Source organism: Mixophyes fleayi, unplaced genomic scaffold (assembly GCF_038048845.1).
Source record: "Mixophyes fleayi isolate aMixFle1 unplaced genomic scaffold, aMixFle1.hap1 Scaffold_89, whole genome shotgun sequence".
NCBI lineage: Eukaryota > Metazoa > Chordata > Amphibia > Anura > Limnodynastidae > Mixophyes > Mixophyes fleayi.
The window spans coordinates 140,871-149,528 of NW_027448619.1; positions in this window are offsets into that span (position 1 = coordinate 140,871).

Below are 8,658 nucleotides of genomic sequence, written 5' to 3' on the forward strand. Positions count from 1 at the left end.
GATTCATGATTAAATTCATGATTCGATTCATGATTCATGATTAAATTCATGATTCGATACATGATTTATGATTCATGATACAATTCTTGATTCATGATTCAATTCATGATTCATGATTCATGATTAAATTCGTGATTCGATTCATGATTCATGATTCATGATTTGATTCATGATTAATGATTAAATTCATGATTCATGACTTATGATTCAATTCATGATTCATGATTCATGATTCAATTCATGATTCGATTCATGATTCATGATTCATGATTCAATTCATGATTCATGATTCGATTCATGATTCATGATTCAATTCTTGATTCATGATTCATGATTCGATTCATGATTCATGATTAAATTTATGATTCATGATTTATGATTCAATTCATGATTCATGATTTATTTCATGATTCAATTCATGGTTCATGAATCTTGATTCAATTCATGATTTATTTCATGATTCATGATTTGATTCATGATTCATAATTCATGATTCAATTCATGATTCAATTCATGATTTATTTTATGATTCATGATTCGATTCATGATTCATGATTCATGATTCAATTCATGATTCAATTCATGATTTATGATTCAATTCATGATTCATGATTCATGATTCAATTCATGATTCATGATTTAATTCATGATGCATGATTCAATTCGTGATTCATGATTCAATTCATGATTCATGATTCATTTCATGATTCATTTCATGATTCATGATTCCTCATTCAATTCATGATTCATGATTCAATTCAAGATTCATGATTTATGATTCAATTCATGATTCATGATTCAATTCATGATTCGATACATGATTTATGATTCATGATTCAATTCATGATTCATGATTCAATTCATGATTCATGATTCATGATTCAATTTATGATTCGATTCATGATTCATGATTCATGATTTGATTCATGATTCATGATTAAATTCATGATTCATGACTTATGATTCAATTCATGATTCATGATTCATGATTCAATTCATGATTCGATTAGTGATTCATGATTCATGATTCAATTCATGATTCATGATTCGATTCACACTGTAACATTCCAATATATGTACCCAGCAATATTATCACCCTAGCCTACCATGTATATGGTCCCAGTCCAATGGGAGTGGGTATGTAAGGAATTGAAATGTGTTTAAATGAGTGGTCTCTTATAGACCTGTGAAAGTGCATCCTGTAGCAGGGAAGCACTTCAAAATCCGACCTTTAATGGGGGGCCTGATGATTGAGGGCAAGGACACAATGATTACACTTTCACAGGTCTATAAGAGACCACCACAAAATGGGCCACCAGAGGTTAAAGGGCGAAGGGGAAACAGAACAGCCACAGTCTTTCAGTCACAAGGGAGAACCTCCTACTGGTGCCAGGCCTAGTGGAAACGTTTGTCTCCATATGCCTAGTGCCTTACCTTTCTTTTGCAGCAGGGTCCCAAAATGACAATATAAATAAGTTCCAGGACCAATAGCTCCCCTGGATGTTTTCTGATAATTATGGTTACTGATGCCATTTCTTGTAAGAACGGCAGTGAATCAATGTATTATTGTGGAAATGATTTTGTCAGCACCGCCTCCTGTGGTAAGGCATCATTTCCCCTGATGGTCTGAGCATGGATCCCAGTAAGATCGATGCAGTCATTAACTGGCCTGTAACTAAGAACGAAAAACAAGTACAACGGTTTATTGGTTTTGCCAATTTTTACCGAAATTTCATAAGAAACTTTTCTGGAATCGTTTCTCCTATTACGCAACTTACAAAGAAGGGCGTTCCTTTTGAATGGTCACCTGAAGCTCAAAAAGCCTTTACCCAACTTAAGACTCTTTTCACATCAGCACCAATCCTGATACATCCAAATCCTGAATTACCCTTTATTGTCAAAGTTGATGCCTCTGATTCTGCAGTGGGAACAATTCTTTCTCAACGTGTCGGCGAGAAGATGTTGTTACATCCTTGTTCTTATTTTTCTCGCCAGATGACATCAGCTGAGAAAAACTATGATGCTGGGAACAAGGAATTACTGGCCATTAAGTGTGCTTTCTCAGAATGGAGACACCTTCTTAAGGGTTCTATCCACCTCATGACAGTCCTTACTGATCACAGAAATCTTGAATTTTTACGCACTGCTAAACAATTGTCTCCTAGACAGGCCAGATGAACTTTAATCTTCTCTCGCTTTAGCTTCATAATTTCTTACCGACCCAGATCCAGAAATGGCAAAGCAGATGCACTCCCAAGAATGTTCTCTGAGCCGCATCTAGAAGAAGATTCTGGAAAGACTATTCTACCTAAGCACATCTTCTTAGGGGCAACTGTTCCTATGGATTTACTCTCCCTTTTGAAGAAAGGTTATGACACTGATCCTTTCCTCAGAGGTCCTTCTTCAGATGTTAATTTAACTTTTAATAATGGCTACTGGACTCAGCTTCATCGCCTTTATGTACCCGAGTTAGTACGAATTGAAGTATTGAAATTGGTCCATGATTCCAAACCCGCTGGAGATTTAGGAGTATACAGGATTCAAGAATTGTTGACACGTCCCTTCTGGTGGCCAAAGTGTAAAAGCAATGTTAAAAAATATGTTTCATCGTGGCTGACATGCGCCCGAAACAAGACTCCTCGTTCCTCAACACTAGGTTTGCTACAACCTCTTCCCGTTCCATCTCGTCCCTGGAGCTCTATCTCGATAGATTTCATAGTTGATCTACCTCCTTCGAAAGGGATGACAACAAATCTAGTCGTAGTGGACCGTCTAACTAAGATGACTTATTTTATTCCTGCTAGAGGAGTACCCACTGCTGAACAGACTGCAGAGCTTCTAATTCAGGAAATATTTAGGCTTCATGGCATCCCTGATGACATAGTTTCTGATCGAGGTGTTCAGTTCACTTCTAAACTCTGGAAAAGTTTTTGCACCGCTTTGGGAATAAAAATAAATCTGTCCTCGGCTTTCCACCCACAGTCTAATGGACAGACTGAAAGGACTAATCAGACACTTGAGCTATATTTTAGATGTTTTATTAGTTACCTTCAAGATGATTGGATGAATTTTCTACCCACTGCTGAATTTTCTTACAATAACTCTGAACACAGTTCAATTTCCCAGACACCTTTCTTTGCCAACTTTGGACTCCATCCAACGTTTATTCCAAATCTCCCGGTTTCCACATCAACACATCAATTCCAACTGGGACTAATAGAATCAGAACATTACAACAAGTTCAAAAAAGGCTTATTGAAAATTTGAGAGAAGCCCAGGAACATTACAGACAAGCTGCCAACAGACACCGTAGAGATGTACCCAATTTTCATGTTGGAGATAATGTCTGGCTATCTAAAAACCTTAAACAGCGGATACCCTCACCAAAATTGGGTCAAAAGTTTATTGGGCCATTCAAAATTATATCCCAAATTGACAAAGTTGCCTTCTGCATAGATCTTCCTGCCTCTATAAAAAAATACATCTGGTATTCCATACTTCCCTGCTCAAACACTTTCAAGACAACCCCTTCCCTGGCCGGATTTCAGCCCCACCACCACCAGTCATGGTGGAAGGAGAAGAAGAATTTATTGTTGAAGAGATCCTGGACTCCAGAATGCACAGAAATAGATTACATTATTTTGGTAAAATGGAGGGGATATGGTCCAGAAGAAAATTTGTGGGAGCCTGCAGAAAATGTCCATGCCTCCAGATTGACAGGACTTTTTCACCAGAGACATCCTGGTAAGCCAGCTCCTGAGACGTCCAGAGGACGTACTGGAAGGAGAGGAGTACTGTCAGGATTCAAACCCAGGGCTTCTGCCTCCGTGGACTGCTGCTCTGCTGACTGAGCTATTCTGACTGCTGGACAGTTCCTTGCCTTTATTTGGTGTTCTAGATCAGTTCCAGTGATCTCCTGATCTTCCAGCATGCCTTAGCTCCACCCCTTGACTTCCTATAAAATACCTGGCCAGTTCCTGTCTCAAGTGTCTGATTATTGTGCTCTGTGCCTGTGATCTAGCTCTTGCTCCTGTTGCTGTTCCTGTCTTCCCGCATCTACTACACGTGTACTGACCTTGACTTGCCCTCCACTATGCTTCTGCCTCAACCTTTGGACTTCTACGCCTCTCTGTGTACCGAACCCGGCTTGTTTGACCTTTCTTCCATTTCATCTCCTGTTAGCCAGCCTTCCTCCCTGGCACTGGACTCCTATCCAGTCTCCGGACTGTGACAACGGAAGTTGAAGCCGGCAAAGAACAATGCTGGTTTGGGTAAATTTATCAAGCTGTGAGTTTCTGGTGGGTTTCAGAAGTGGAGATGTTGCCTATAGCAACCAATCAGATTCTAGTTATCATTTACTTAGAACATTCTACAAAATGATAGCTAGAATCTTTCCACTTTGTAAACTGCTGGAAACTCACAACTTGATAAATTTACTCCCTGGTGTCTTCAAATATTCAATGTTTTTTTGATCCAAGTAAATAATAACCAGAATGTGTGATCCATCAAAATATGTTATCACTCAGAAAAAGCCACTTTAGTGGGCAAAAGTTCTTTATTTCTGATACTACAATTAGATTCTACTAGTAGGAGATGCGTAGAGAAATCTAAGTGTCAACTTGTCTCCTCTCTGCTGAGAAAAGATGTCTACTTCTAATATGAATGATTATTTTGAGTCAAGACATATCAAGATAGATGCCGAGGTGAAGATTTTTTACACTTTAATGAAGGGCTCCTGTCTTTTGAAAAGTGGTACTCTTGTGTGTTACAACATGAGCACCATAATAGTGAAAAAGTTCTCTATGAATCGTCTATAGCAGTTGGACAGCTTTAATATCAGTGGGCACCGGCCGTTGGTCCAATAATTTAATCTACATGTCCCAGAAAGTCCATTGTTTTCTTCTCTACAGCATATTTTAAAGTTTGTCTTACAGATGATGTTGACAAAGGTGCTCAAAAACAGTGTGAACATGTTTTATGTGTATCTGCAAACCTTCAGAGTACATCATGATATTCTCTAAGTAGACAACCACAATTTATGCCCTTCTGATGTCTAGTTTTGTGAAGATGGTAGTGGTTCATAATCTCTCAAGTAATTCTGTGATGAAAGTTGGAGGATAACAGTTAAATAAATAACAAAAAATCCCAGAGCACCCTAATATAATCACAACAGCCCTACCACTCAAAATGGGATTACCACTAAATAAATAACAAATACCATGAAAGATAGATTGATAATTGGCGCTAGATTCTAACATACAAAGTCAATAATCACAAATATATATATATATATATATATATATATATATATATATACAACCTCCATGAAATGTTCAAACTACAAAATGTAATATTTTATTGTTCCTTAACTCTACACCTCTAAATCCAGGGTAATAGTTCCACATAAAAGAAAAATAATCACATATAGTGAAGTAAATCTGGTAATTTATTTTGCACTGTTAATACTTTCATCATGTGAAAATAACAATAATATTTGCCATTGTAAACACCCAGATTTTTATGCAAATAGTGACGAATCTCCTTTCGCCCCTGATGATTATATGCTTACTTCCGTTATTATTTGAAATTCAGCCTTAATAAATGATCACTTTTGTTGCTCCTCATTTCTTTAATATCCTCCCAATACTCTCCACCAAATATCTCTCCAGATTTATCATCAATGCATTTTCTGTCATCACATTCACAATATTTTCCATAAATCATCCCATTATTTTCTGAGTTCTCACATTTACATCTTCAACAATGGCAGGTGCCATAAGATCTCTTTCTCATTGAAAGGAGAAACAGACTTGTCTCCCATCTCATTTAGATTAGCTGTTAGACTAAAGTTCCCAGGTTTAATTGTGTCTATTCAGCAAGCTCTTCTTATTCCTTGACAGCTTGATAATTTAGAGTACAATTTGGGCAGTGTAGTGAAATCCTGTGATACAATCCTAGAGGATAAAAGTTGCATATGGTAATCTGATTCAAAGCTCTATAGTATTTGAAAAAAAAATAATAGGAACTCCTGCATTGCCTGCATTAACTTTACATCACAGTAAATATGACAGACCATAGCAAGGCTTGTCAAATTCAATGACAATGTTGGTTGCGGTATTTAGACAAAAAGCTCACTGTTTTATCAGTCCGGTTAATGCTAGGAACATGCAGCAAGAGCCATGGCATGCCTAGGAGAATTGTGAAATATTGAGAACTGACCAGTTCCAGATGGTTTTAAGGAGGGGCCTCTTAAGTTTATCTTTTCTATGGAGGAAGCCAATATTTGCTTTGACTTTCAATCACCTGGGTGGTGAAGGCTACAGGGAAGTGGGCAGACAAACTAAGGGAGGTTCTCTCAGAGGCTTCCTCCTTGGAGGAACTTTTTTAGCTTTCAGGCATCTATCTAGGTAACACAGCCTATGATTCAGGTCGATGCCTTGGCACATTCTGTGGCAGCATATAGGACTTTCTGTCTGGTCACTGAAACCAGTTCCAAGAAGTCTTTACTCTCACTCCCTTATGAAGGAGAGGTTTGTTTTGGCCAATCGCTGGATAAGGTTTATATATTAAACTACAGGAGGCAGGAGCACCTTCTTACCCCAATAATTATTTTAATATTATTATTATTATTGATTTGCAAAGCGCCACAGTGCTCTGCAGCACCAGACAGTGGGAAAAACTGGATAGGCATAAAACAATTATATATAAGTTGACAAAATAAATGCATACATGAAAACAAAGGGTAGGGGGCAAGTTAATGTGCATAAAACTTAAGATTTTTTTGTTTTGAGTTGTGAGGCAAAAATTGTCAGGCAATTGAAGCTCCAAGTTTGCCTTGGCCAAACATGGAAAGTAAAAATCCCTTCTGATTAATTAAAAAATTATCGTCCCAAGTATTTTCTACCTGCCATATCCCCTCATCCAGTAGAAGACCGATTCAGATAGGGCAGTGTTGGCTAACCTGTGACACTCCAGGTGTTGTGAAACTACAAGTCCCAGCATACCCATCCAGCAATAAGCTGCTATGTATTGGCAAAGCATGCTGGGACTTGTAGTTTCACAACACCTGGAGTGTCACAGGTTAGCCAACACTGAGATAGGGGATGTAGAAAGAGCCTCTTGTGGACCCCTGGGCCCTGGCAATGATATGTGCTGGACTTCACTGAGCCAGGAATAATTAGTGGGCTCTTGTCCTTTTAGTGAATGCATCTATTTTCTTCTTGCTGGCTTAGGTCATTTTTCCGGGTTATACTTTAACAACGTTGTTTGAGTTTTATTTCATTTTAATTTTCATAGTCTTCAAATAAGTTTCCCTCCTCATACAAGAGCATTTCAAGGTAGAGTGTCTCATGCCACCTAACTTTTATGTCCTGATTTGGGAGGGAAACAAAAAACCTTGAGATTTGGGCAGTGGTCCATCTTTCACCCAGAAGTTCAGTCCCCACAGTGTTCACAATATGATGTTTGTCTTTACAACTCACCTTCTCAGGAAGGGTGTTGCCATTCTGCACTGATGATCAAAACACCCCCACAGAACATTCTGAACATCCATGTCTAGATCTCTCTGTCAGAGTTGCAGAGGCATCGGTGGATTGAGAACTTTTCCAAGTTCTCTCTCATTCCTACTACGAGGATGCACTTCCTGGGATTTCTATAGACACCTGTCTTTACTGGGCGTTTCTTCTTTCCAAGGAGATTGAGGCCTTCCTTGCATATTCCAAGAACTGCCATTAACTGCTAGGTCTTTACCCTTTACGGGGCCATGGTCTTTATAATCACATTTGCCCAGGTTCACGTTTGTACTCTGCATTTGTCACCTCATCAGTTAGCCCAAATTTTCAGATTGTTGTTTGGAAGTCAACACATGTCGATTCTGACATGGGAAGTACACGCCATGAACATTGTAAATGGGATAGAACTCAGTTCAGTTCATGGAGTCCTTAGAGAGTGGGGTCACCTCCTGTGGCATAAGTCTGTTCGTATCCAGTCAGACCTTCCCACACTGCCTTTAATCTTCAATGTCAAAAAAGAAGGGCTTTACTAAATTTAATATTCTCATTACCCGTCCTGGGTAGAAAATAATTAGGATCCCCTGGCCTCTGATTCCTACAGCTTCTGATAGCAATCAATCATCAGGGTGGCATGATTATCATCCTAGTAGTGGCAGAAACTGAAAGAATCTTAAAGTAGGCCAACGAGGCTGGAGCAACTCTCTTAACCACCTTCATCCACAGGGTAAAAGTTCCTCAGTCGACAAATCGTGGACCTAGAAGAGTGGTCTCCACATTCAGAGGTCTTTAATTAGTTGGTTTTACATGAACCTCATGGACCCTTGGCTCTGAAGTGTCCTAGGAGAGTCTGGTATTTGAGTTTTGGTCTTTGGTGATGGATCAGCCCTGTTAGCTCACGCTGCACCCTGACCTCTTTGTGGAGGATCTCTTAGACCATCACAATCTCAAGGGCCTGGTGTTATTGGCTAGTCCTTATTCTGTATGGGCCTCTCAGAATGTGTAACAAAGACTATGCAGTTCAAAAGAAAGCCTGTCTTATTCAAGGCCTGTCCGTAAGCTCTCTAAAGGTACAGGTTTCTGCTGTAGCAGTCTTCTTTTGTTGGCTAAATTTAATTTTGGCCTGATCAGCTCTTCAGGAAGAGCAGTT